The sequence below is a fragment of the Sparus aurata genome, chromosome 5, assembly GCF_900880675.1.
Source record: "Sparus aurata chromosome 5, fSpaAur1.1, whole genome shotgun sequence".
NCBI classification, from domain to species: domain Eukaryota; kingdom Metazoa; phylum Chordata; class Actinopteri; order Spariformes; family Sparidae; genus Sparus; species Sparus aurata.
In genome coordinates, this window is record NC_044191.1 from 15,203,168 (window position 1) to 15,229,043 (window position 25,876).

Consider the following 25,876-nt stretch of genomic DNA (forward strand, 5'->3'; position numbering starts at 1 on the left):
GTCTATCCAGATGTTGCATAAAATGTAATAGTGCTGACTTGACCGCCGAGACTTTTCACATGCAAAACTGATGCATCATATACTGGAGCTAAAGACCACTGAGCACTGATGTGCTTGAAGCAGGAGGAGCTCATCGTGTTTTGTAGTTAGTTGAATACTGTAAATTTTGGGAACAACATCGGCTTTCTTTTTCCTTTTCTTTTTTTAGACTTGTGATGGCTGGTCGTGACAATACAGGGGGATAAGAATCTTCATTTTTGATATATTGGCGGAGAAGTGACCCCCCGCTGCCTTTGGCTTTTACACACTTTTATTCTTCTACTCTGGTGTTTCACTTATCATTCATAAGCCCTTCAAATGTCTGGAAGGCGAGCACAAGCTGTAAGGGAAAACAGCCGGAGACACTTTCCCCTGACTCAACAACTACTAACAATGAAAATGCCTCTGAGCAAGGCACTTAGCCCTGCTAGTCTCAATGTGTTCAGTGACTGAGAGAAAGTCTGGAGACATGAAAGACTTGACTTTCTGGTAGTAGGGCTTTTCCCACTGGCCAAAATTAGAAGACTGTGGTCGTACTGGGCAGCTCCCAGGAATGAATATGCATTACTGAAAAAAAAAAAAATGCATGGCATGACATTTCTGAAGAAGCGCGTGCATACTCAGCAGAAGCAATTCCTTTCCCGGATGAATAAATGTATAAAAGAAATCTGCAAACGACAGCTATCGGATCAGTTAGTGGAATCAACGGTCATCAGCTAGAAATGCACCTGGCAGACGTACAGTGCGGACAGATATGTGTCGAGGAGAAGAGAGGAGGAGTGAAAGGCGAGAGGAGCGAGGAGAGAGTGGTCGGCCTCGGAGCTCTAACTCAGGGTCTATTAGAGCCTGATTGGGCCCATTAGGAGGGAAAGACGATACGCAAACCGCGAGCAGAGCTCCTCCAGCCCGGCTCTACATTAACCACTGCCTGCTCTATACTTTGTTGAACACACGGACTGATCGATAGCAATGAGGAGGGAGGAGAGGAAGGGAGGAGGCGCCGGGGCGAGGAGGAGAGAAAAGAGGTCCAGGTTTACGGGAAGATAAGCCGGGATCGATAGAGAGACAAGGAGTACTGCTGCGAGGAGAGAGAGGACGGAGGAATGCAAGATGCAGCAGGTTCACACTCGCTCACCTCATCAAACCAGAACCTGTGTGTGTGCATGTGTGTGCATGTGTGTATGTGTGTGTGTGTATGTGTGCCTGCCTGGGCACTCAGGAAACCATCATCTTCTGCTTGTGTGTCAATATACCTCCAACTGGCAGCAGAGGCCTCTTGCATGTTCACTGCGACAAAGGTAATATATCGTGAGTCTCGAATGCCTCAAAAAAGGGCGAGCATGATAAAGAATCCTAAAAGCGTTTCGACATGCTGCATGGCACTAATTCCATCAAGACAACACTGTGCCATGCTCATCAATCTGCAGCAATCTGCATCAGGATAATTTGTTCTCATTCACAAAACAGCTTCAAACTCCTCTTTGCGGCTTTTTTTGTTCAGAAGGATTCTAGTGTGAGAGAAAGTCAACATTTCCTGCGGATGCTTCACATTAAAAGTCTACCTGAACAGAGAAGAATTAAGCCCTTTAAGGCACTGGGAGGCTTTAAATGTGAAACACTGCTGCAAAAACACCTCTTTGTTCATATTAAATCACCTTTTTTTTCAATCTGGTGGTCTTAGGAAGAGCTGTGTGCTGAACCTATTTCTAGGTTGGGTGCAGCGACTTCCTCAGTAAAACTCAACACTTCCTGCAGAACATTTAAAGCCCACAGGAAAAACACCTCCTGTATGCCCTCTGAGGTACTGTAAGGACTGTGAAGTGCAAACCCACTGTGACATCACACATTGGTTTGTTGTAGGGGTCGAAGCCTCGAGTTTGGCATTACGTCTGTCGCCGTCTTGGTTTTTTGGGAGCCAGAGGAGACCATATTTGGAGGAGAGGCCACCAGCTGGGGAGGATATCCTGACTGGATCCGACTGATAACCCAGTCAGAGCCCTTGAGTAGAGAGTTGTGTCATCTCCGCTTACGCCAAGAACTGTAAACTAATCAATCCGTAAATACTGCTATAACTACAAACTGCCAAACATTGTGCTTCCATCTCTCTGTATTCATGCATTTTAATTGTGCTCTTAGAACTTCCTGGAACCGAAGTCTCTGTGTATCACGGCGTGTTTGACGATCGACATTTCCGGGTCGAGATTCTCTACTCAAGGGCGCTGGCCACTCGTCAACTCCAAATGGGACCATCAGATACAAAATGAATATCAAGGGTGTTGAAAAAGACTTGAAACTAACCATTGACACCTCATTTAGGAAGCTAATCAAAACAGTGGTAAAGCAGAAGACGGGGAGTTGAGTTACTATTGATAAAGGCCTATCTGTGACCCTCTCGGCTGCTTCAGCATTCATGCCTGTAGTTGTTGTAGTAGTTGTAGTTGTTTTGTATCACTTGTATGTGCAAGTTTCTTCTTAGTGAGCACAAACACAACACTTCTTGCATTGCAATTGGTTGCGTACAAAGGCGTGCATATAAGTGCAGCGCATTTCTATCTCCATACCTGACACCTGTCAAGCTGCTTTGATGTACATGACCTTCGCCTCCATCATTTCTGCATTTTTCTCTCCTTCCTCCCCCTCCACCATCTCCCTCCATCACATCCCTCCATCTCTCACCTCTCACTGTCATGTCCCCCCCCCCCTCCCCAGGCTCTCGGAGGCTCTGCGATGGCACCCTGTCAGAGAAAGCTATTTATGATCGGCAACCAATATCCTCACATAGATAAACACACACTGTGAGAGACGGTGAGAGGGGGGAGAGAGAGAGAGAGAGAGAAATCCGGAATCATTAGAGGGAACGAGGGGTGAGTGCATTGTGACGGTGAGAGAGGTACACACACACACTTGCGGAGGAAATATGGATTGAGGAACAGAGAAAATGTTCCCTGGGGCTGTTTTTTCACGCCTCATGTGTTTATGTGTGTGTGCGAGCATGCGGCTTTGTTGTCGTCACCGTATGCGTGCGTGCATGTGTGTGTGTGTGTGTGTGTGTGTATTTCTAAGTGCATCCCTCTTATGCCTATGCGTCCCTGTATTCTGTAGGAGAAGTTAGTATACAAATGACTTCTTTTTATCCGAGGGCAATTCACTCAAGTCTCTCTTCACTCAGACGACTGAACGTAAATGAGAGGGCTCGGAAAGTTGTCGCTTACACCAGCTAGCACAGGAGCTTTGCACCACACAGACTCGAGCTAGCTAGTTAGCACGCTAACTTCCACGTATATAGCCCATCTTTTTCACATTCAATTCAAAAAGTTCCCAACTAAAACTTGCACATGTTGCACCTTTATAGGGACAGTCATTTAAAGGACTCTGTGGCAGGAGATGTTAAAGACAAACAGTCTTGGAGGTTGCCAGGAAAAAGAGGGCACCAGAAGAAGTCGTCAGCCCGTTTTATACAGAAATCGTGCAATACCAGCGAACCACATAAATGGCCATCTTTTGGTTGACTTTGTTTTTGTACACTGCACAACATCAACATCCTGCTTTCCCAGTGTTTGCTTTTAGTTAGCATGGCGGCGTTAAGTGTAGCACATCCGCGGCGTTTTCCATAATGCATCGGGCAGCACGTTTTCAATAGTAGCATAACAATCTCATTCCATCCCCGGTGGTACTTCTCGTTCTCAGAGGGTTAAGCAGCTCCCGGACATTGTTGTGACATTTCCGGCAGCTGTCCTCCTTCCTTGAGTTAGTTGCTAACTGCTGCTAGCCGCGTTTTAAATCTCCCAGTTGTGGAGCAAATTGTTGCTCTGAGGCGCCCGTCATGTATGTTTGTGGTAGTTTTGTTCTTGCTCATATTGGCGTGTATGCAATCCCAACAGCTTTCACCAGCTAGATGGTTAAATAGTAGCCTGAGAGACAAACATCAAGGCAAGAAGGATGTTACTGTGCGCTCACAAAGCTTATTATGAGCGCACAGCAATTATCAAAAGCACAAATTATTATCAGCTTCTGCCGTCTGCATTCAAGCAGCTGGGCGGTGAGCAAAACAAACTAAAAGTAGTCTAAATTACAGCCCCATAACTGCATTTAGACCCAAACTCTTGATTAGAAAGGAAATGATGAATAAGTGCATTAAACACACACCACAAAATGCAGTGTCAGTACACCTGAATTTTAAATTCAGTGCATGGTCCGTCAGATTCACTTTTTCCTGGCTGTGAAACAAGAACTCCTCACTTTCACACACACACACACACACACACACACACACACCCACAACACACACACACACACACACACACACACACACACACACACACACACAACCTTCAGCATATTTCTTAACAAAATGCTTGGAAATCCAATATTCTGCCCAACTTTTTCGTTCTTTTTTTTCCTTTTTTTTTTTTTTTTCTGTTTGCTCTTCTCTTATCTCTCAGCCCTCTGCATTTCTCTTCTCTTTGTCTCGCCTCAGAATAATTTCTTACCGGGAGCACCTGAAAAAGCCTGTAATTTCCATGTCCTTTTTTCTGACAACTGCCCCCCTCCTCCCCCCTGCGTGGTTTTCCTCTTCCTCCTCATATTCTCTTTCTTATTTCTTTTGATTCTTTTCGCTCATTTTACATGCCCCAGCCCTCCCCGTCCCTCCTCTTTTCTTTCCTCTGTTTTCCTCTCTCATTCGCTCTGCCGGTCGTCCTGTTTACCAAGGAAAGGTTTCAGAAGGAGGCAGAAAAGATGCCGCTGTGTTTTTCTTCTCCACCCTTTGTCCTGTTTTTTTTACTTTCTTACTTGCTTGCTTTTCTTCTCCTCCCTCACGTGTCTGTGCGCTCCCGTCTTAATCTCCTTCAGTTTTTTCCTTGCGTGCTTCCTCGTGAATGTTGAGCACTCAGATGAAGGTCACATTGGCCTAAACGAGACAAAGAGAAGAAGAAGAAGAAGAGGGTAATGAGTGAGGGGGCTGGAAGTTTGTGTGTTTGTGTGTGTGTGTACACTTGTACGTCCATGTGAGATTGGCTGCTTTCATGTCTCTCTCCGAAAAAAAAACCTGGCACTCAGCACACACTCATAAGCACTCATAAACACACAAACAAACAGCTGTGCCGCTCAGATGTACACACACACACACACACACAGAGAGAGAGAGAAAGAGAGCGAGGGAGGGAGAGAATCCAGTGAAATTCATTTGTGGTCTACCAGAAGTATGTAGTTCAAGACACTTAAGGACTACGCTCACACGGCTAGCTGGTGAGCTACTATAGCTAGCGTGCTAACTGCCGACATGCCAGCCAGCCAGGAATTTGCTGCACTCATGGGAGATGTAGTTTTTTGACCGCTAATGAATTGTTGTTGCCTCGTGAGAGCACAGTTGGTTTTACTCTCCCAAAAGCAAGTTCTGTAGTAGATGTGGACAGTAAACAAGCATGCTTTAATTTTTCAGACAGACAATAAAAGCTAACGCTGAATGACAACAATGCAGAAGTTAGTGGAACAAAGGCCAACCCAGACATGTGGATGATAAAATGTTGCTAGCCAGCTTCAGCGGTGCTCTCCATTTTGGAGTTGCCGTCGAGTGTGAAACGGATACAAGCTTCCCTAATACACGATACTACACACGGTTTACTATAAGTGGGACCCACGTGTATTTCCTTTCTTGCCAAGTGTAAGTTGAGAAGACTGATGTAACTGTCAAATCTTTATGTTTAATAAGAACTCGGAGCAAGGAAATGTTAGCTTAGCAAAACGACAAAAAGCCTTGGAACCTCAATGCCAGGGCAGTAAGAAGGCTTCACGGAAAACACACCTGTGTTCCACTTGCCTTCTTTCATCGGAGAAAATACACCGTGTCTGTTGTGGAGTTACAGCGGAGATAACTGTCTGTATTCCAAGACTAAATGGCATCTACTGTAGCACCTGGTTAGCATACAATACATTTGTAAGTAGCTTTTCAAAAAACTACAGCATGTTCCTGAGTGACTAGCATGTCAGTGGTTAGCCAGCCAGCTAGAGTAGTTCACTAAGTAGCCCTGTGAGGAGTCCTTAAGTTTCTTATTTCTCTTTATATTCTCTCAAAGTTTATCAGTTTATCTGTTTGAAAAAATGAATCATGTTTGTGTCTGCCATTTTGGATTTGCCAGTTTTCTGTGTCCTATAAGGAGGGACAGCTTGTTATTTGAATCCATGTGTTAAAATGTGCATGGATTAACTTGACTTTCACCTTTTCAATCACTGTTCTGTCTTAATACATACATGAAACAGACACGCTGACGCGCAAAGCCACACACACCTGAACCCTTACAGCTCACATTCACTGGATCCCAGGGTTCACACTGCAGATCAAATAACCAACTGCCAAGTCTCAGCCAGTGTGTGTGTGTGTGTGTGTGTGTGTAGAGGCAAAGATTCATGTTAACATCAATAGCTCACTAATCACAGTGAGAGCGCTGAGGGCCAGGCAGATGTTGTCAGTAACGTATGGGCTGGCTTGTGTTACACAGAGAGCGAGCATACAAAGGCAACAACAAAACCTCTGACACCATCATAGTTCATTCAGGGCTGTCAATAAAGCAGACACTGGAAACTTAGCTACACTCTGCAGACTGTATTGCACTATATCGACTGCAAAGCTGTGATGTTCATCAGACTTTATCGATTGAGCACACGCACACACACACACACACACATTGTCTGCAGAACCTTGACATAATTCTTTTGGTAAATGTACATGAACAATTCAAATCATATATTATAAAGTATGTATTTTAGAAGTCCTGTGAAAACCGTGCAGCTCCGAAATGTTTATTTTCATGAGCTATGAAAAACAGCTATTTTTTTTTTTTCAATCCTTTGAAACATTTTTCAAACAACCCAATAGGTTTAGTTTTTTTAAATGGCTTATTTATCCAAAGGAGGAGACACATTTTTTCTCAATGCATGAAAGAGCATTTGATCCTCATGGTTTCCACCAGGCAGTGCCAATATGAAACCCACCATTGACTTGCCATCCACTAGGTTGAACAAACCTCAAGACAGGATGAAACATCTTCTGATGGTTGCGAGAAAAATAAAGAGCGGGTTACGTAAAAGTCTGAAACTCTATTTGATGGCAGGTCCTCCGTAAATCCAGTTAGTTTAATTAAATGTGCTGGAAAGTGAATTTGGACTTAATGAGGAACCTCACGGCAATGAGGAGTAACTCACCATATGAGAGCGAGTGCGCGTGTGTGTGTGCGTGTGCATGTGCGTGTGCGTGCTTGTGTGTGTGTGTTCGCTGCTTCTGGTAGAGCGTTTAACCCTTCGGTGAGTGTCTCCACCTGGGACTGAACCGATGGCGTGTCTGCTGAAGCTTTAACAGCAGCAGAATAACTTTAAAGGCTGTTAGGCAAAGAAATCTCCGCGAAATGAAATACACTGCTGCTACTGAGGCCACTGGCTGGGTTACCTACGAGGCTGGATGAACTCAGACGCACACACGCACACACACACGCACGCACGCACGCACGCACGCACGCACGCACACACGAGTATGTGACAGCACAGCAGCATACTGGCCATCTCTGGTGGTTTTTTCTTAAATAAGTAAGTCATCCAGACCTCAGCTTTCCATTGGCTTCCTCCAGGAGAACACTGCAGCCAAAACCCTACAAGGCTCCACACAAACACACACAAACACACACACACACACACACGAATACACATGCACAAAACCACACACACGTATATTTCCACAATACTGACACACATACGCATGCAGGGCCAAAGAGGAGCAGAGTGGATGGGGTGTAGAGGGCTCTGGTTAAAAAACAGGGTTTCAGAAACACCTGCACACAAACACACACACACACACACACCTCCAGCTGCTGCCTGCCTGTGTGTCTGACAGGCAGCACAGTGTGTAGCTGTGTGGAAGCCAGCCAGCCGCTTGTGAATCAGCAATGACTAACACTTTAAACCTGCACTTTCTGAGCTAATCGCTTGCATGCTTATTGTAAATGTACGTGTGTGCACGCGCGTGGGAGGATGTGTCGCATACCCACGTGAGTGTGCACTGATGTGCTCTCCTGAGCCGTCCCTATCAGGCCCGATTGTGACAGCCCAGGCCTTTAATTGCTTTGCACCAAATTTGACATTGTCTGAGCTGACAGCACCCTGATGAGCAGAGTAAAAAGTGGAGTGACGATGTACCCGTCACTTCCTCCAGTGCGCCTCGACAAGAGCACAACTTTGTGCTCCGTTTGATCGCTGCACAAGACAACGCAATGGGATGCTAATCACATGCAAGGGGCCCGAGATTTGAGTGCGTGCCAAAGTGTGTGGGTCTGCCTTGTAAGAGTGCACGTACATGTCTGTGTGTGTGTGTGTGTGTGTGTGTGGGTGTGTGTGCCAGTAATGGCAGCTCTAATCAGCAGCAGGATTGGAAGAGGCATGTGGCAATAAAGCCCAACAAAATGCCTGCCAGTCCCTATTAGAGCCGAGCACACTCGGAAAACCTGGCTGCCGACACACGTATAAACGGGCACACACTCCATCTTGGTGGACATCTGGCCAAGGTCAGAGCTACATCTGAGCGATGAATGCCAACTTCCAACCCCCTAAGCACTCCAGCCACATCCCCCGACACCACTCGCACCCCCTTTAAAAAGAGTTGGAGAAAAAGTCCTTAAACTGCAATGGTTGACTGTACAGTGTTTGTTATCCAGAGTGATTTAGTTTTGAACTCTGACCCCTCTAAGTGCAGCCCATCACAGTTCTGATTTACAAGGTGAAATTAGAGGTGGCTGCCATTTGCCGGGGCCATTATCAGAGCTGAGGTGCAACAAAGTCAATTCCCTCAGAGATCCCTCATGAGAGTCGTCAATCCATTTTCAATTGAGGGATCGATTATTCAGTGTGACATAGAAATGACTGATGTACACAGCGCACGGTTTAGCATTTGTCTTCTTCATGCTTCACTCTTTATGTGAAATATTCTGTCTGTACTGTTACTATCGCTGTTATGGGGTGTGAGAGATGTGGCTTTGAAGATGAATGTTGACATTTTAACAAAACGTTATTCTGCACACTTATTACCGCTGCCAAGGAGGGTATGTTTTCACTTGTTGGGTTGTTGGTTTGTCGGCAGGATAACATAAAAGCTACTGAACGGATTTCCACATTTCTGAGGAAAGGTCTCGGGCCAGAACAGATCTCATTAACCTTTCGGATGATTTTTTCTCACTGTCTTCAACACAGAGAGGTTTTTATTTTCTTTATTTTTCAGGGAATAATGCAGTCACTTTGATGGAGATAATCGGGCATATTCAGGTGGATGGTATCTATGAACAATTACAATGTGGCCTGGACCACTACAAATCCAGATCTAGCAGATTTACATCGAAGCTTGATTGAAATAATGGAGAATGTTGGACTGTGACGTAGATATGTGCTCTACCAAGAGCCTATGTAGTTTTGGATTTGTTAATTTGGTACCAATTATATAAGCTGTAATTAAAGTATATATGAGTTATAAACCATTGATAAGAGTAACAGTTGAAGATGCAATGTGTAAGAATTGGTGTCCTGTTTTATGCATACTCAATACAGATAGCAGCATATCAACAGACTAACTGCTAACTGCTGCTACTGTTAGCTAGTTAGCGTACTTAGCCTTGCAGCCAGCAATTCAGGCTGGGAGCTTGATTTACCAGGATTGTCTTGGTGTTTACACTGCTAGCACAGGAGCCTTGGACCGGTATGGCCTGGGGCTAGCTGGTTAGCCTGCTAACTTGAATAGATACAATGCTATAAACAATTCATGCTATATGCTGTTTCTTCACATCCTATTGATAATTTGAATTCTGTGTGACAACTTAATATGAACACCAGCTTAAGGGATTTTTCATAACTTCATAGCACAAAATGAGTTTGTTAAAGGGATGGTGCACCAAATTTACACAAACCAAAGTTTACAGCTGTTGGTGGTAGTACTACATTTATGAAAAAAGGTTGTATCAAGCATTTGTGTCTCAATAGGGAGCTGTGCGAAGCCTCAAATAATGTCACTTGAGGCAGCGTTAGTTGCCGCTTAAGTCTACAAGTTTGAAATGTAAAAAATCAGGGGTTTATAAAGGAAAGAAACTCTGTAGCTCACCCTTGAGCACTGCGTGAGGCTAACGGCTTCAGGCTACACTAGCGGCAACTGGAATAACACAACCCAGTCTCTGACCAGTCAACATTAGAGTTGCACAGGCATGAAATTAAAGCTAAGGTATCTGTCTATCTGGTTCTACTGCATCGACTTCTAACTGTCCATTCTGAGTCTGATGATTTCATACCTTCCAATCAATTGTTGCACCCTTAATTGCGGGAGTCCTCTATTAATAATGGCTTATAAATGATCTATAAAGTTTTTGTAAATTATTAACTAAACATTGATGAAGCCATTATATCAAATAAAACCTCTATAACAGGTGCCTTATTGGAAAGTGTGAAAAATGCACATTTTTGCAGATTGCCCCTCTTGTGAGGATGTAGCATCCTCTCAGAGACACTGGGGATCTAAAACCTCCCAGAAGACAAAAATTACAAAAAGGAGAACAAAGTCTAGCTGTTGCGCTGCTTATTGACCTTCAAAGACTTTCATTTCTCTACAGCTCTTTGTCGGAAAAAAAAGAGCACGGTTGCAACCGTCGTGGACGTGGTTAACATTACCAGTACCAGAGGAAAATACCTGCGCTGCCAGCTCTGAACTTTGTAACTGAGGCCCACAGCACAGATGCTATCAAAGCCTCTGGCACCGCAGTCAGCCTGAACACATGGGCCAAGTTTCTGGCAGCGTGAACAAGCGGGTTTGAAGCCCTATTGTCTCTGTGCCGTGACAACCCCCCCCCCCCCCCCCCACACACACACACACATTTGTGTCGACAGATAAAGCGATTGTGATTTTGATTTTTTTTTTCAGTGAAGTGGGACCTTTCCACTATCATCCACTCATTTCCTGTGTGAGGCGGGGAGCCTGCATTGGGTGCTTTTGGCAACAGATATTGGTTTTGAGCTGAGAAGCCGTGATTATTATTCCCACTGTGCCAGAACACACAGGAACCACCGTGGACACGAAATACTGAGCAGCACCTGGTGTGTGAACTAAACTGAGGAAGGAAAAACGCTTACATTTGTCAATATATCCACAACATGAGCCCGAGTGCTTTATATCACAGGCACGCACTCCACAAGGTTTTATCTGTTTCAAAAGATAAAAGGGATGAAATCAGCCGATGAGATCTCACTCAAGCGAAAGAGGTCTATTTTTGAGTTTGAAGTTGTATGTGAAGAAGAGGAAAGCCTTGTAAAAGGAATACGGTGAGTGCATGGGTTTGGAGGTCTCTGATCGTGCATGTGCGTGTGTTGTCTGTTTGCACAAGTGGACTGATGTGATGGTAAAGAACTGGCTTGGTCTCTGGCCTTTTCACAACAAAGCCAACTCCCAATATTTGTCTCATAAAGGAGTTAAGCTAAACAGATCCCTCCTGCTGGGGTGCCCTCTGACGAAACCTGCAACGCTCTATCCAGGGGTCTCAATGGTCAACTTTTCCATCAAGTCGAATCTCAACTTAAAGAAACGTGAAGTCAATATGTAGAAGAGAAACGTACACTGCCAACATTTATTCTGCTGACTGGGTAAGGTTCTCTTTCCTCTCACGGGTCTCATCAGCTCCTTTTTCAGTTGGCATTTTTCAGCAGAAAACTCTTGATAAATCGCACCAAACAGCGAGTCAGCATGTAGCAGCTTATGAGCCAGATATTTTCCTGAGGAAATATGTTTTTTTGATGGACAGATTTACATTTGTTCGGTGGACAGAAATGAATGGTGTCTAGTCAAATGAATGCTAATGTTGCTCCGTGTCTGCGGAATATGTAAATACATAAAGCCAAGCTCAAGTTCACCATAACTTGACATATTATCACAAAGGATGCACGATTATATAGTATTTCAACACTGTGTGATGATTGCTGCTATAGAATATAGCTAATAGAGTCGGAGACACAGTTTCCTTTTTTGCACAGAAATAATGGAGATTCAACCCTTTAATATCTTTTGATGGGAACAAGTAAATATTCTATTTTGCAAAAAAAATATATTTAGAAAGGTTGGATGAAAGGTGGGCTATAGTTAAGGTAGTTTGGAAATCAAAACACATGGAGAATAAATTGCGGCATACTGGAGAGCAAGTGTGTGAATTCTGATATGCTCTTCTTGGACTTGGATAAAAACAAAGTCTCAATTAAATTTGCTTTTACTTTGAGGCTCCATCTCAGACTCTTATATTTCCTGCCATAAAAGAGATACCTACACAAACACAGAGGTGTTTCTTTGTGTATTAAGCTGAAGGTTGACTCGCACATTAATGCAACAGAGTCATGTTTCATGACCTTCAGGACTATTAGAATAATGTGCAAATAAGACAAGAAGCATCTATTACAAGTATTCTTGAAAAGGTTGATTTCTCTGCTCATAATTTCACAACGTCGGTCTTGACTTTATATATGATTGGACTTTTCAGAGAAGACTGACTGGCATGACTCAGTGTCTCCCTCAAAGAGACCCTGAACCATTATGGGGGAGTGCACAGCATTTCAGGTCTTGCGTGGGCCCCGTAGAACAATGACACCAAAGTGAACGGAATAAACATACAGCAGTTCTCTGCATATGCTGTGATTTTATTGACTCATTCAAGGTCAACACGAGTGTGATTTTTCCTCTTCCTCTCCTGTGGAATAACCAGAGGCAGGGATATCCTGTTTCATTAGCTTTCCTCTCACTGCTGCTGCCGTCTGTCCAACAAAATGTAACTGGCTGAGGGTCATAGCCGCAGCTGAAATAACAAACAGGCAGGGAACCCTACATGAGAGGAGGATTATTGATGGAGAGGAAGGTTAAAGAGTAATATGTGTGAGCGGGGATCAATTCATGCACCTACCCCCTTGAGTGAGTGTGCGTGCACCACAGACATATCTCCATTGGGTGTTATGTGTTTGTGGAGCTTCATTTGCGCACATGTGCATACTTGCATCTGCCCCTGCATGTGCGTGTGTGTGTGTAGGTGACAGTAACAGCGTGAGCTCCATGCATTATCTCATTATGTGGCTCTCCCAGGCAGCAGGAGGACCCTGTCCCTAATGGCCTCTGTGCTCATCGTGCTGAGGCAGACAGAGGGCAAAGTGAGGTCCGCCCTCCCCCTCCATGGTAACTGCCAGGCCCCCTTGGGCCCACTGCTCCACTGGCTGTCCCACTCAGGCTCCTGCTCCAGCCCTGTGGGAGGGGTACAGAGGGGAGCTCGACAGCCAAACAAATGAGATCACCTCCCAGTACTGACCACGTCTACCTGAACCTAACCTGACTCCACAAGCAGTTTATCAACCTCACCTAACTTTGCTTATCCTGACTCTGACTTTAAAGTGTCAGTAAATGCTAAATTACAGCAAGTACAGCACAGGAAAATTACATTTGAACTTGAGTTCAAGCAGGAGAAGCTGTTCGAATCCTGTAAAAGATGTCCTGCCACAAGAGCTCAACACAGCAACACATCTATGAGACTAAATACAGAATGTCATGGGAACCATGAAACAAAGCTTGCACTGCTCAATCTAATTAAATGAGAAGAAAAAGAAATATCAAAAGAGATGGAAGTAACAGAACAAATATAGTCTGGAAAAATGCAAATATACCTCTATAGCACTATAGGTCTAGGACACAGGTTTTACATGTTGGTAGCATCAGCTTCAGTTTGAAAGGATTTTTTTTTCGCTTGTTAGTTGTTAGCCTGATCGATGCATTGGCTGGTCGATATTGGCCTGTCATAGGTATACTGGTAAAGGTGTGTATGTTGTCTGATAAACACCAATATGAAACCATTACTTGCGAGATTATAATGCCGAAAGAGAGAAGTTCATTGTTTCGCTGATGTCATTTCAGACGATAAAGTTTATTGTTAAACTGTAAAATATCCTGCCCCCATTACTTTATCATTTGAGGAATGGCTGCAAAAGATGTGTTTATGTATCAATGAACAGAATGAGGAGCCCAGTTAGTTTCAGACAGCAATGGTTCTCAATATGATGCAGGATGATCCTCCTTTGTATCGTTGTATAGAGACACTGACTGACCAGACCAACATCATCTACATGTCCAGACACCAATGAAGGTGTGACCAGTTAACCATTTAAACAAACTGACCCCTTAACTATTAACCAAGTCATACTTGTGACAAAGTGTTACGCGCTCCTCCTCTGTTCTCCTCCCCTTCTCTCAGGTGCTCCTCATCAGACAATTAGCCCTGGTTGGAGGATGAAGGAGGAGGAGCTCCGTCGTCTACTGATGGAGCAGTCCTAACTGTGGCTCTGTCTTTGTCCTCAGTTGGTATTTTGTTTTTCTTTTGAGGATGAAGGTCTGGTAATGCTGTTTTCAGGGCTTTCTTTGTTAGATAGGTTATTTAGTCTTTTCCAAAACTCTGGGAGTCCTATGGCCAGGCCTCCAGACTCCCATAGTTTTGGTAAATCTAGGATATAATCGTTCACTTTCTTGTGCTCGGGTATGGCGTCCTTTTCAAGATGTTACTGGTCACAAGATAGAGCCAACTGTGCAATTGCGTGGCAGTAAAACAGAGAGCTGGACCGACGGCGGGCAGAAACACCCCGTGCTTTGAAGTAAATTACTCATCTTTCTATTCTTGTGATGACATCTGTTCTGCCTAACACACACAGCAGGTGACTGACGTCTGCACGCACACACGCACACGGCGTACTCAACCTGTTTAGGCCGACATAATGAAGCACATAATCACATCCACGGACGCTGAGACACAAAGGAGTTATATCAAGAAGGATTATCCCCGTTGCACCCACCCGCACACCCACACACAGATGAGTCTGCATGCACGCAAAAGACGCATTATGAGTCCGAACACAGTGCAACAACCTCAGACTGTTGCCACAAAACGACAAAGGGGAAAGAGAGAGGACGGGAGAAGGCATTAAAATGTATGTGCGAATACATAAAGGTGGAATTCTTCTTCTCAAAATAACATTAATTTGACTCGATCAAGGAGTCACAAAGGGAGAGGGGAAAGGAAAAAAAAACACAAACCTCACACACACCCTGAGCAGCTCCGGCTGAGGTCATCTTTATTAATAAACCCTCTGACAACAAACACACTCACATCAAGGCCTTCGCACTCCCTCCATCCTCACTCCACACTCCCTCCCTCCTTTAGCTCCTTGAGAAATGGCAATTGGCAGACAGACACAGTAGGGGGGTTGTCTGTAACCACATGCACGCGCACACACACACACACACACACACAGAGACACACACACACACACACACGCATGCACAGTGCAGCATGGCCTAGAGACAGCATGTCAGTGATCTGTCAGAGGGTAACAGTGCAGAACAGGTGTGTGTGTGTGTGGGTGTGTGGGTGTGTGTTTGTGTGTTTGTGTGTTTTGGGGGGAAGCAGAAGAGAGGAACTCTGGACAGACAGGAAGTTTGCCCTGCGCACACGTACGGACACACACTAAGAAACATGCCCCGGCTCATTTGTTCTCACTGACAGGAGAGGAGAGGGATGGCTCTCCGCGAGACGTGCCTGAGGGCGGAGGAAAGGTGTGTGCTAAGTGTGTGCCAGAGGAAGTCGGAGGAACAAAAGTAGAGGAAGGAAGCTAAAATTTCAAAAGCTACAGAACACGTCTGCCGATGTGCTACTTTGCGTGTGTGTTGGTTCGGATTTATTCACTTTGTGTTTGCCTCTTAATGTTTGTGTGTGTGATGCTCCATGCGATGGGGCTGCAGCTGCGCTCTGCTGGGCTTATGCTAGAACATTAGGCTGACCCCGGATCAATGCAGCATAACAACCATTAGGCATGCTGAAGTGCCCTTGAGCAGGGGACTCTGAGTGACAGCATCGGGACAGGTGTATCTGCAACTGTGTGCAGGCGGGGATCCGGCTCTGTTAAAACAATACAGGTGTTTGTTTGTTTGTGTTTTGCCACAGGTGTTGGTGAAAGGATGAAATACGATCAAGGAAGGTTTGATCAAACCTCAAAACACAGCACGAGGATTTCTAATACTTTGAGACGGGATTTTACAATCCTCACACAGTGCTCTGCTTCCATTCATCCATCTCTTCACTCCCCACCGCTTCTCTAGGTCCAGATTACGATGGCAGCAGGCCAGACAAGGTAACCACTGATGTCCTTCTCTCTAGCTATGTCTAGTTCTTGCTGGTGGATCCTGAAGTGTTCTCGTGCCGTATGGGATAAATAATCCCTTCAGTATGTTCTGTGTTTGCCCTGTGGTTTCCACAGTTGGACGTGCCCAGGACACCTCCAGATTGAGGCAAACACTCAATATCAATATTGCAGGGACGTGAGCAGTCAGTCACAGTTGGGGGTGCTGTCTATGTATTGACGTCACTATAAATGGTGTCTGACATTCATGTTTTTAGTATCATTTTGAATGGCAAGGGTGACTTAGAGAGAGATTCCAGTCTACAGTACAGTTCAGACACAAGGCGTCTTGATCTGAATACATTTTTTTTTTATCCTGTTGACACTTCTGTTCATATGCCTACCCCTCTATCTCACTCATCCTCATTTTGGGGGCCACTGCTGCCCCCTTAGCGCCCTTTTTCCCCCCGATATTTTGACATTTTACTGTCCAGATGACCACCATATTCAATAATGTGAATATAATGACTAAGAGTGTAAAGGCAAGTATAAAGTAGAACAGAAGAACATCACTTTACTGTAACGCAGCCTTTAAAACCAGGAAAAAACACTTGTGCTTTATCAAGATATGATCATATACAGTCTTATATCACAATAAGATATTCATATATGCTACAGCCCGACACCACACCCTGTCCCTGAAGTCCAAATGACTCGTTCCGCCTCTGACTTGAATAAAACACGTTGATCTTGTGCTTTTAAACTCATGAGCAAAGGTGAAGTCTTTGTACCAAAATTGACCTTTCCATCAGGAGTGCCTCCTTCAAGTTAATATCCCTCTTTAGTCTGAAGCCTTCATCTTTTTTTTGCTGCCGCTCTTTGCATCTAGGCCCCTGCTGAGCCAATGCACTGTTCTCATGCAAAGGAGATGGGGAGGAATGAGGAGGCAGGTCTGAACCCTTCCTTAGTTGGATCCCGTTTGCTTTAATCATCGGCTGATATGATGTTTCTTCACTTGGGAGCTCGGCTGATAAAGTTTGGGTTTCTGTAGGTGGCACTCTTTTCCTTTATAATGCTAAACGGCAGGCGTCTTCTGCTAGTTATTCCAAACAAACTGCTGTTGCTGCTGCCAAATACAAGACACATTACTTATGATGCTACTTGTTCCAGAGTATTCTTCATGGGACTGAGTTACACAACACTGAGTGTTTACTACAGCGGTGCTCCAGTAGAACAAACAAATAAAAGCTTTATGAAGTGAATGTATGTTTAATAACTAGTGTGTTGTATCATTTTGCCATAGCGGGAGAAGCAAAGGGTGTGAATGATCATCACATTAATGAATCCCACCACGAGACAAGGTTCTTTCTGTTGAGCGCAACAAGTTATTTTACATGAGGTACATACTGTGACAAGAACAATTACAAGTCATGCCACTTCTTCAGGAACAGAGCATGTGACACGACCTCAGCAGATCGTCTTGCTCAGTAAATGCAGAACAGCTGGTGAATTTCACCATTCGCTCTGGTTAGGCTGCATTTAACATTTGGTTAAAAGGCAATTTCTTTTTCCACCTCAGCGAAGCTGTTTTATGGTATTTGTGCTCCTTTTGGATATCGCAGTGGAGAGATGGCAAAGACAGTGAGGGTACAAACACAAACGTTGCCAGCTGGGTCTGAGCTCACTGTTTTGTTGGGATGAGTTATAAGCTTAGACCTCAGAAGCACTGGGACATCCCAGTACACTATTCCTACACTGAGGGCCCATTTTTTCTGTTGTATCCTCACATGAGATCAGAACTGAAGTGTCCTCTGGAGGGAGACTGTATTTACCCTTGTACCTTATGCCTGTGCGTATTCCTGCATTTATATAGATGCAAATTCAATGATTCCTCTAAAATAGAAGTGAGGAGACGCTTGGCATTTACATTTGTCTCACTGCTCTGCAGCGCGCTAAATGGTAAACAACTGGCAGCCCAGACACCATGACCAACGCGGATTCTATCACCTCGTCATGAGATCACAGCGGGCCCGGAGCCAATTGCACGATGTGCTTTAAACTGTCAGGAACTGAGGAGACGAGATGAAACTCTCCGCTCAAACCCTCGGCTCACTTACACTTTATCAATCTCCAATGAGAGCCTAACTGGAATCAATGGTGCTGTAATGGACGGTGAGAAACCGTGTTAAAGTGTAATGGTACCTGTTAAATGCACTTGCAGGCCGTTCGATGCGAGCAGAATGCTTGCATTGTAATGTAGTGAGGATAAATTTTGCTCGTTCCAGTAGGAGTGCGAAGGGCTATCGATGGAAGATGGAGTCAGATTGTCCACAACTTGGCGAGTTATTTAGAATTTAGAAACTCGACTGATGGAAAGAACTCTCTGGAGCCACTTTTACACCGTCATGTGACATCCAATAAAAACCATACAAACAAATTATGTGGGGTAGGTTACCAGCTTTTTAATGAAAGGTTTACTGCAGGGTTCTACCTGCTGACGGTACGGAAGCTCCAGAGAAAAGTCATTACATGTTCATCATAATCACAGATGGAGCCTCCATAAAATCAGCTTGATATTATTCTAACCAATACATAAAGATCAGCTTTTTAGAACCCGTAATTTATTCATACAAACTGTCATGGCACGCAGCTTTGTCGCCGGGAAGCTTTTCTCAACTTTCCATCAACCGTCACTAATTGCAGACCATTTTTGAATAATATCAACATAAACAAACCTGCCTCTGAATAAATGCGACACTCGCTGGTGGCTGACACATGCTGTCAGCCCTTGAATCAAAAGCGCAGCAGTCAATTTTGAGATTGAAATATGTCCTCTGTCTGCTAAATTGAAGCCACATATGCACATAACAAAAAGCAGTGGTGGGCCGGCTTATTAGAAGTCCAGGCAGCACGCGAATACACAGTGGTCTTGAGACAGGATGCGCCAAATTAAAGAGACATCTATCATTCTTTTTTATCGCATGATATTACAATTAGGGCACGTACTGAGATATTCAAGAGAAAACTGGTTCCAAAGACAGCTCATTTTAAAAAAGTGAAAGTCGCCGAGGTAAATAGTTACAATCTTTGCAAACTACCGCAGCGCTGCTGAGAGACTACAATTTCAAAAAACAGCACAACTCTGCAAAAGCACAAGAATGAGAGAGCACTCCTTATGTCAAGGTTAGAGAAAGAAAGAAGTAGGCCATTAAGTTGCTGCAATGGAAAAACAAAAGTGCCAGGGTGTCTGGGTGGCAAACTGGGAGGGGGAAAATGACAGCGGTATAAAGAAATCAAATAAAGACTGACAATAAATTGTGTGCAGAGGAGGCCTGTGGTCACTGAGCAGGAGTCAGAGAGCTCCCGAGGACAACAATCACACACTCTGCATCTGTCGGTTTTATCTGCAGTGTTTGTCGCTTTCCTATTCTTGTCTGCATCGCTCCATCTCACTTTTTTTTTATTCTCTTTCATCATCTCAGACACTTCTCCGGCTCCCATTCTCTCTATATGAGTTTTCTCCATTTATTTCAGACTCCATTTTCTCTTTTCCTCAGCTCCTCTGACTTTTCGGTGTCTATTGGACTGTCTCTCCGGCTCCTTGTTTCTTCTCATTTTCAGCCTACTTAGCTGTCTGACACTGTCTAGTCTATCTTCAGTCACTTTTGTGTGAAGGAATAAAATGACAGTTTGGGAAATGGAGTTTTTAGCTTTTTCTTCAAAAGGCTTCGATAAAAAAGATTGACTCCGCTGTCATGATTGTTCGCTGAGTACGGAGCAACAACTTGAAAGACGGTAAGCATAGTTTAGCATAAAGAGTGAAAGCAGGTGGAAACAACTAGCCCAACTCCTTCTTAAGGTGGAATGTTTTTTAATCTGTCAGGAATAAAAGAAAGTTTTTTAACAAAATATTAAAGTATTCGTATGAAGGAGAAGTTACACAGTTGAACAAATTCCTTTTTCCTAATTCCTAAAATGTCAGACATGAATATAAAGGAATAGTTCGGCTGTCCTATAAACATGCCTATTTGCTTCCTTTCTCAGATTTAAAAGAGACATTTGAAAGCATAGTGTTTGAAGTTTAGGGATAGTGCTGGGATGTGCTTAGCATAGCTTAGCATAAAGACTGAAAGCTGGCAGATAGCCTGACTCTGTCTTGAGGTACAATGTTTGTCAAACTATTAAAAAAAAACAGCCGGGAGCAGTGGCTTCCAGCTCGACCAGACACCAGGAAGTAATACAAAATTGATGTTAATTTAACATGTTGAATTTGTTGGATAACAGCTAATCTGGCTATTTCATATCTGCACATGTCTGTTAGTACATTGTTGTTGTTGTAAGATCCAATATTTTTACTATTGAGCTTCAGAGATAACAAGGTTGCTTGTTTACTAGTCAACTAGCTGTTTCCCTTGCTTACAATCTTTGTGCTTAATGCAAGGCTAACCATGTCCAGTCTCCTGCTCTGTACTTAATGAATAAAAATAAGAACGACATCAATCCTCTCACGTCCCTCTACCCCTTTTTTCAGCACGATTGCATTAACTTTTCAGGTTTTTCTCTGCCTCTTTTTTCCCTCTCAGGTCTAAATAGCTTCTACCTGTGTGGTCCCTCCATTTAAATGAATAATGAGGAATTGACCAATCCTGCGTTCCAATAAGTTGATGGGCCCACTCCAACTGCTGCTACTGCTCCACTGAGTACACACACACACACACACACACACACACACACACACACACACACATTGATGTCACATTGGCAAACTAGTGCACTTTCTCAGGTGTCTGAGGATTTGTATGTGTGTGTGTGTGTGTGTGTTTAAGTGTGAGGTATCATACTGAGTGCTGGAGCCCAGGTGAGAAGACACACATGCATAAATCATAAACACAAGCATCTGATGCCTTCATCCTAATCACAAACTGCCTCGGTGTGTGTGTGTTTTTGGTGTGTTGAGTGGGAGACGTGACGCAGTATGTATGACAGAACAGGAATATGTGAGAACAAAGTGAGTATGAATGTGTTGGAACGCTGCGGCGCATGTTTTTGTTGATTTTTGCAAAGCTCGCCCCCACATACACACATACACACTCTCCCTCTCCCCTCAAACCCTTGGTGCCTGTGTGAGTCAGTCTTGTCAGCGTGTGTGTGTGTGTGTGTGTGTGTGCATGTGTGCGTGCACATCTTAATCTCCTAGACATACCCAGCAGATTTTTTAGTAAATGTTGTTAATAAAGTCTAGCGGGAGCTCTGTCTGTCATACAACGGTGGTAGCACACACACACACGTGCGCCCACACACACAAACACACACACACACACACAGGCGCAATTTGGAGATATATATATATATAATTAATAAGACTAAAGTAGATGCAGACACAAAGCACTTAGACAGAGGCACACCCTCACGCACAGACATACAAACACACACACACACACACACAGTCAAGGACGCAAAACCTGATAATAACACACACAGGTACAAATACACACATACTACACACTCACATTCAGACACAGAGAGATGAAGATACACAAGGTTAGCACACTCTCACAACAAGCAGACACAAAGAAACAGCCACACAGACTACTCAGAGAAACAAAGGCAAAGGCACACACACAGACACAAAGAAACACACACACACACACACACACACACACACACACACAAACTGCGACAGACGGCGTGAGTCTGACAGCATGCAGCAGATCCACCACCAGCGCTGTGAGGCACACCGCGGCCTGCTGACGTTCCTCGTAGGCTGCGAGCGCTGAGGCAGCATGCTGCGGCGAGGACGGCATTGTGCGCCACATAATACGTTAGGCGTTCAATGACACACAGCAGCTCTGTGGAACAAAGCGAGTCCATGCAGCTGCAAAAAAAAAGAGAGAGAAATCCCACACACACACACACTCACACATGAACAAAGAGAGCGCAGCAGAGCGCTCACGCCCTCACTCAGACACACTGGTTAATAATCATGAAGGAGCGAGGACACACACTCACAGTTACCTGACCCATCCCTCACATTAAGTGGCTACGACTTGGCCGCCTATAATTTTTTTATGAGGGGATTTTAATCAGAAGCGGCTGGGGACGAAGAGACTCATCCAGCTGCTAACCGTCTTCTCGCTAAATAAGCCCCCGTCCTCTTTCATCTAACAAGCACACCTGACCTGATGTGTTGAATCACTTTGGTTAATGATAGCTTCCTCCTGAAACAGTTGTTGGGGTTCCAGATCCACGTTAAATTGCAAATACAGTCATCTGTTCCAACATTTTTACATTTTTGAGGCTCGTGGTTATTTAACATGTTTAAAGTCACACCTGATACTTTGCTCCACTGCATTGTAACGTGAAGGCAGTGGAAGGCCGTACTGCGAAAAACCGAGGTGTTGACAGTGACTTTCACAGTGAGCTAACACCTTAGCTTTTTCAGTTTCAGACATTTTCTGCCCTTCTCATCGCAAAGCTGTAAAAACTGCACGGCCCGGATACATTTTCCAACAGGTTTAAAACTTGATAAAGGAGAACGTTCAGCAAATGAAGACTAACGCGACTTTTTATCAGCAACAGCAGCCACAGTTACAAACCCTACATTATTTAGCAGGTCGGTTTGGATCAGGGTGGGGGAAAAAAAAAAAAAAAAAAAGGAGTCGCACAGGTGAGGTGGTTTGGTGAAAAAGATGAAGAAGCATGTAATTATTCCGAGGGAAGCCTTTTTCATGTCGGCTCTGATTACCATTTATCACAGCGGCTCAGCGCTGTTTGTCAAGTCTGTATCTGTTCATCAGTAATCCTACAGCACAACCTGCAACTGTTGCATGTTTGAGATAAAAACCGGGTGTGGCGTGTCTGTCAAGGTGAGGTTGATGCATTGTTAGGTGACAGCCTCCCTTTAGCCTACTCATATTTCACTCATATAATGAATAATAATGTAAAGGCTGATCTCAACTTCAGTGGAAGTTCAGGTTTGTGGAAAGCAATAATCCGTCCTCAGGTAGGAAGTTGCAGTTACTTCCTAAAATCTGCCATACTAAACTGTATTCATACAAATTACATATTGTCTGTTTCAAAATGTAGCTGAGTGGAACAACAGCTGAAGTGCTCGTCTGTGTGGCCTACAACGCCACAATCCGTGAGTGTCAATGATCTTTACAGCTACATTATTTGTGTGTGCTTAATGCTGCTGCATGCACATAGCACTATGCACAGTAATACTGAATGTCAGCCTACACATAGAGTATTAGTCTACATAATGTCATCGATCCTGACTGTGGTCATAGACCAGTGTTTAATGTTGAACACACCTCCAACGTCCGCTCGAGAGCACAGCTGAACCGACCGATGAACGGATCTTTTCAGGAAATGATTTGCTTCAGTCTGTTCACCCCAACTAACGTTTAACAAAGCGCTCACGAACAGCACAACACTTGTAACGATCATCATTAGCCAACACCTAAACGTATGACATAGAGTGCTGCAGGGACGATGTGTTTTTCAATTGGATTTTTGGATTATGGCAGAAAATAATCTCTGTGACACAAGCACAAGCTTATGATATTTACATATTTTTTGTTCAGCGGGGTAATTCTCACGTTTGTACATCACTTTTATGATTTTCTGAAGCGAAAATTTAAGCGCCAGAAGTGGAAAAGCTAACATTAGGCTGCTAACAAACCTCGTTGTGGTCACGCGACTACAACATCGCCACCGCTAAGCTTCTTACTACACTATATAATACACACGTTTATATAAATGGATCAGTTTATGAGCTGCCGAGTGGAGTGGGAATAGCTTGCAACTGAAGTCGGCCTGTGAAGACTGACTGGTGAGTAGATGAGTTAGCTTAGCTTCGCACAAAGACTGGAAACATTGGTAAACAGCTAGCCTGGCTATGCCCTGATGTAACAAAGCCCGCCTAGCAGAACCTCCAAAGTGCACTAATTAGCATTTTATATCTCATTTGTTCAATCTGTACTAAACGCACAAGGCACATAACCCCTCTTAAACCATATATTGTCATTTTTTTACACTCCAGATTTACTGTAGATTTGTAGATTCGGCATCGACATCCATTCCATTCCAGCTCCTCCGACGGTAGATAATTACAAAGGCCCAGATACGAACGCAGGCACACACTCAGCAAAACACACATCCACACCCCTCAGCCACCCGGCTAAGCGTCAGGGAGAGAGAAAGAGAGACACATTCCGCTGCAACCACACACACACACACACACACACACCCAGCTTAACCGCGAAGACACACACCCACGCACACGCGCGGCTGCTAACTTCATTTCAAAATCAATTAATTAAAAAGCACGGTCTTCTCCCACAGGGAGTGAAAGACAAATTTGAGGAATTTAATCCTGGTACACAAATCAGAGCTGTTCAGCTGCAGAGATATGAGAGGATGGGATGGATGGAGGGATGGAGGATGGACGGTCAATGAATTTTAAATAGGGAGAGCGATTTAACTCAGTCGCCTCAATTTGACACGACTCCTCTTGCCTTCCCTACCTTACTGTAACACATCTATCTATCTATCTATCTATCTATCTATCTATCTATCTATCTATCTATCTATCTATCTATCTATCTATCTATCTATCTATCTATCTATCTATCTGTCTATCTATCTGTCTATGGACAGAGAGGAAGAAAAAGCACAATCAGCAGAGAAAGTGAGTAAGAGGGAGAGCGAGCAGGGTGTGTGTGCGCGTGTGTGTGTGTGTGTTGGTGGGGTTGATCAGCATCCCCCTCTCACTCTCTCACTGTCTCTTTCCATTAGGTTTCAGGCTTTTTTAAAGAGACGTGCTATTGATTTTTTGACGCGTAGAGGCAGAGGGTGGCTCAGAGTTTTCGGGGTGTGTGTGTGTGTGTGTGTTTGTTCTCCATGGTTGGTCTAACCTCAGGCGAAAAAATCATACTAAAGAGTTTGCCTTTCTCTCCTCCCTGGTGTTCCTAAAAAAGACTCCCTAATAGGTATGAAAAAAAAGAAAAACAACACTGCGAGATAAACCGTTCCATATGCCGTGTGTGTGTGTGAGAGAGTGAGAGAGAAGACAGACGCGTGTGTGCGCATATGAAGGTTTGCGTGCAAATGCCTGCATGCGTGAATGTGTTAGCGCAGGTGAGAGTGTGTGAGAAAATGCACGTGGCCTTCCATATCTGCGTGGCACAATGTGTAAAGGGGGGGTCCGATCAGATCCTTCCCTCAAGTCACGGCAGCTCATTCTCATTTGGTGATCTTAGATTTTTTTTGGCTGCACTAGAATGCCTTTTCCACAGAACTAAGGATTTTGTCCTAAATCTTTACAATTGCCTCTAACTATTTCATGCACAAAAAAGGGTTGACCCGAATGCTTATAAGCTTCAGCTGTTGCCATGGTAATCTATGACCAAATCTGTATTCAACCGCTTTTTTTTTTTTTAAGAGGAAGGAGACAGTGCATTTTGCTTTTGAGACTTTGGACGCAGGGACGTAATAAACAGGTGATGACGTCTTACCCTCCTGTCCACATCTGTCATTAGACTCATAATTACAGTAATAACAAAGAGTATGAGCGAATGACACTAACTGCAAGTTTTGGGGAAAGTATAGTGTGTCCCCATCCCCTGTCGAA

The 25,876-nt window shown here is 44.1% G+C and overlaps 1 protein-coding gene across 2 annotated transcripts in view; it reads right to left on the bottom strand.

Annotated features, from left to right (window-relative positions):
* Nucleotides 1-25,876, bottom strand: part of sema4c (sema domain, immunoglobulin domain (Ig), transmembrane domain (TM) and short cytoplasmic domain, (semaphorin) 4C) — a 109,996-nt gene that overhangs the window by 72,581 nt on the left and 11,539 nt on the right. The window contains exon 2 of one of the 2 annotated variants that reach the window (XM_030417157.1): nucleotides 4,831-4,948. The exons of the other annotated variant lie outside the window; for it this stretch is intronic. The gene's annotated coding sequence lies outside the window, so the exon portion shown is untranslated. The remainder of the gene's footprint in view (nucleotides 1-4,830; nucleotides 4,949-25,876) is intronic. 2 annotated transcript variants of the gene reach the window in all.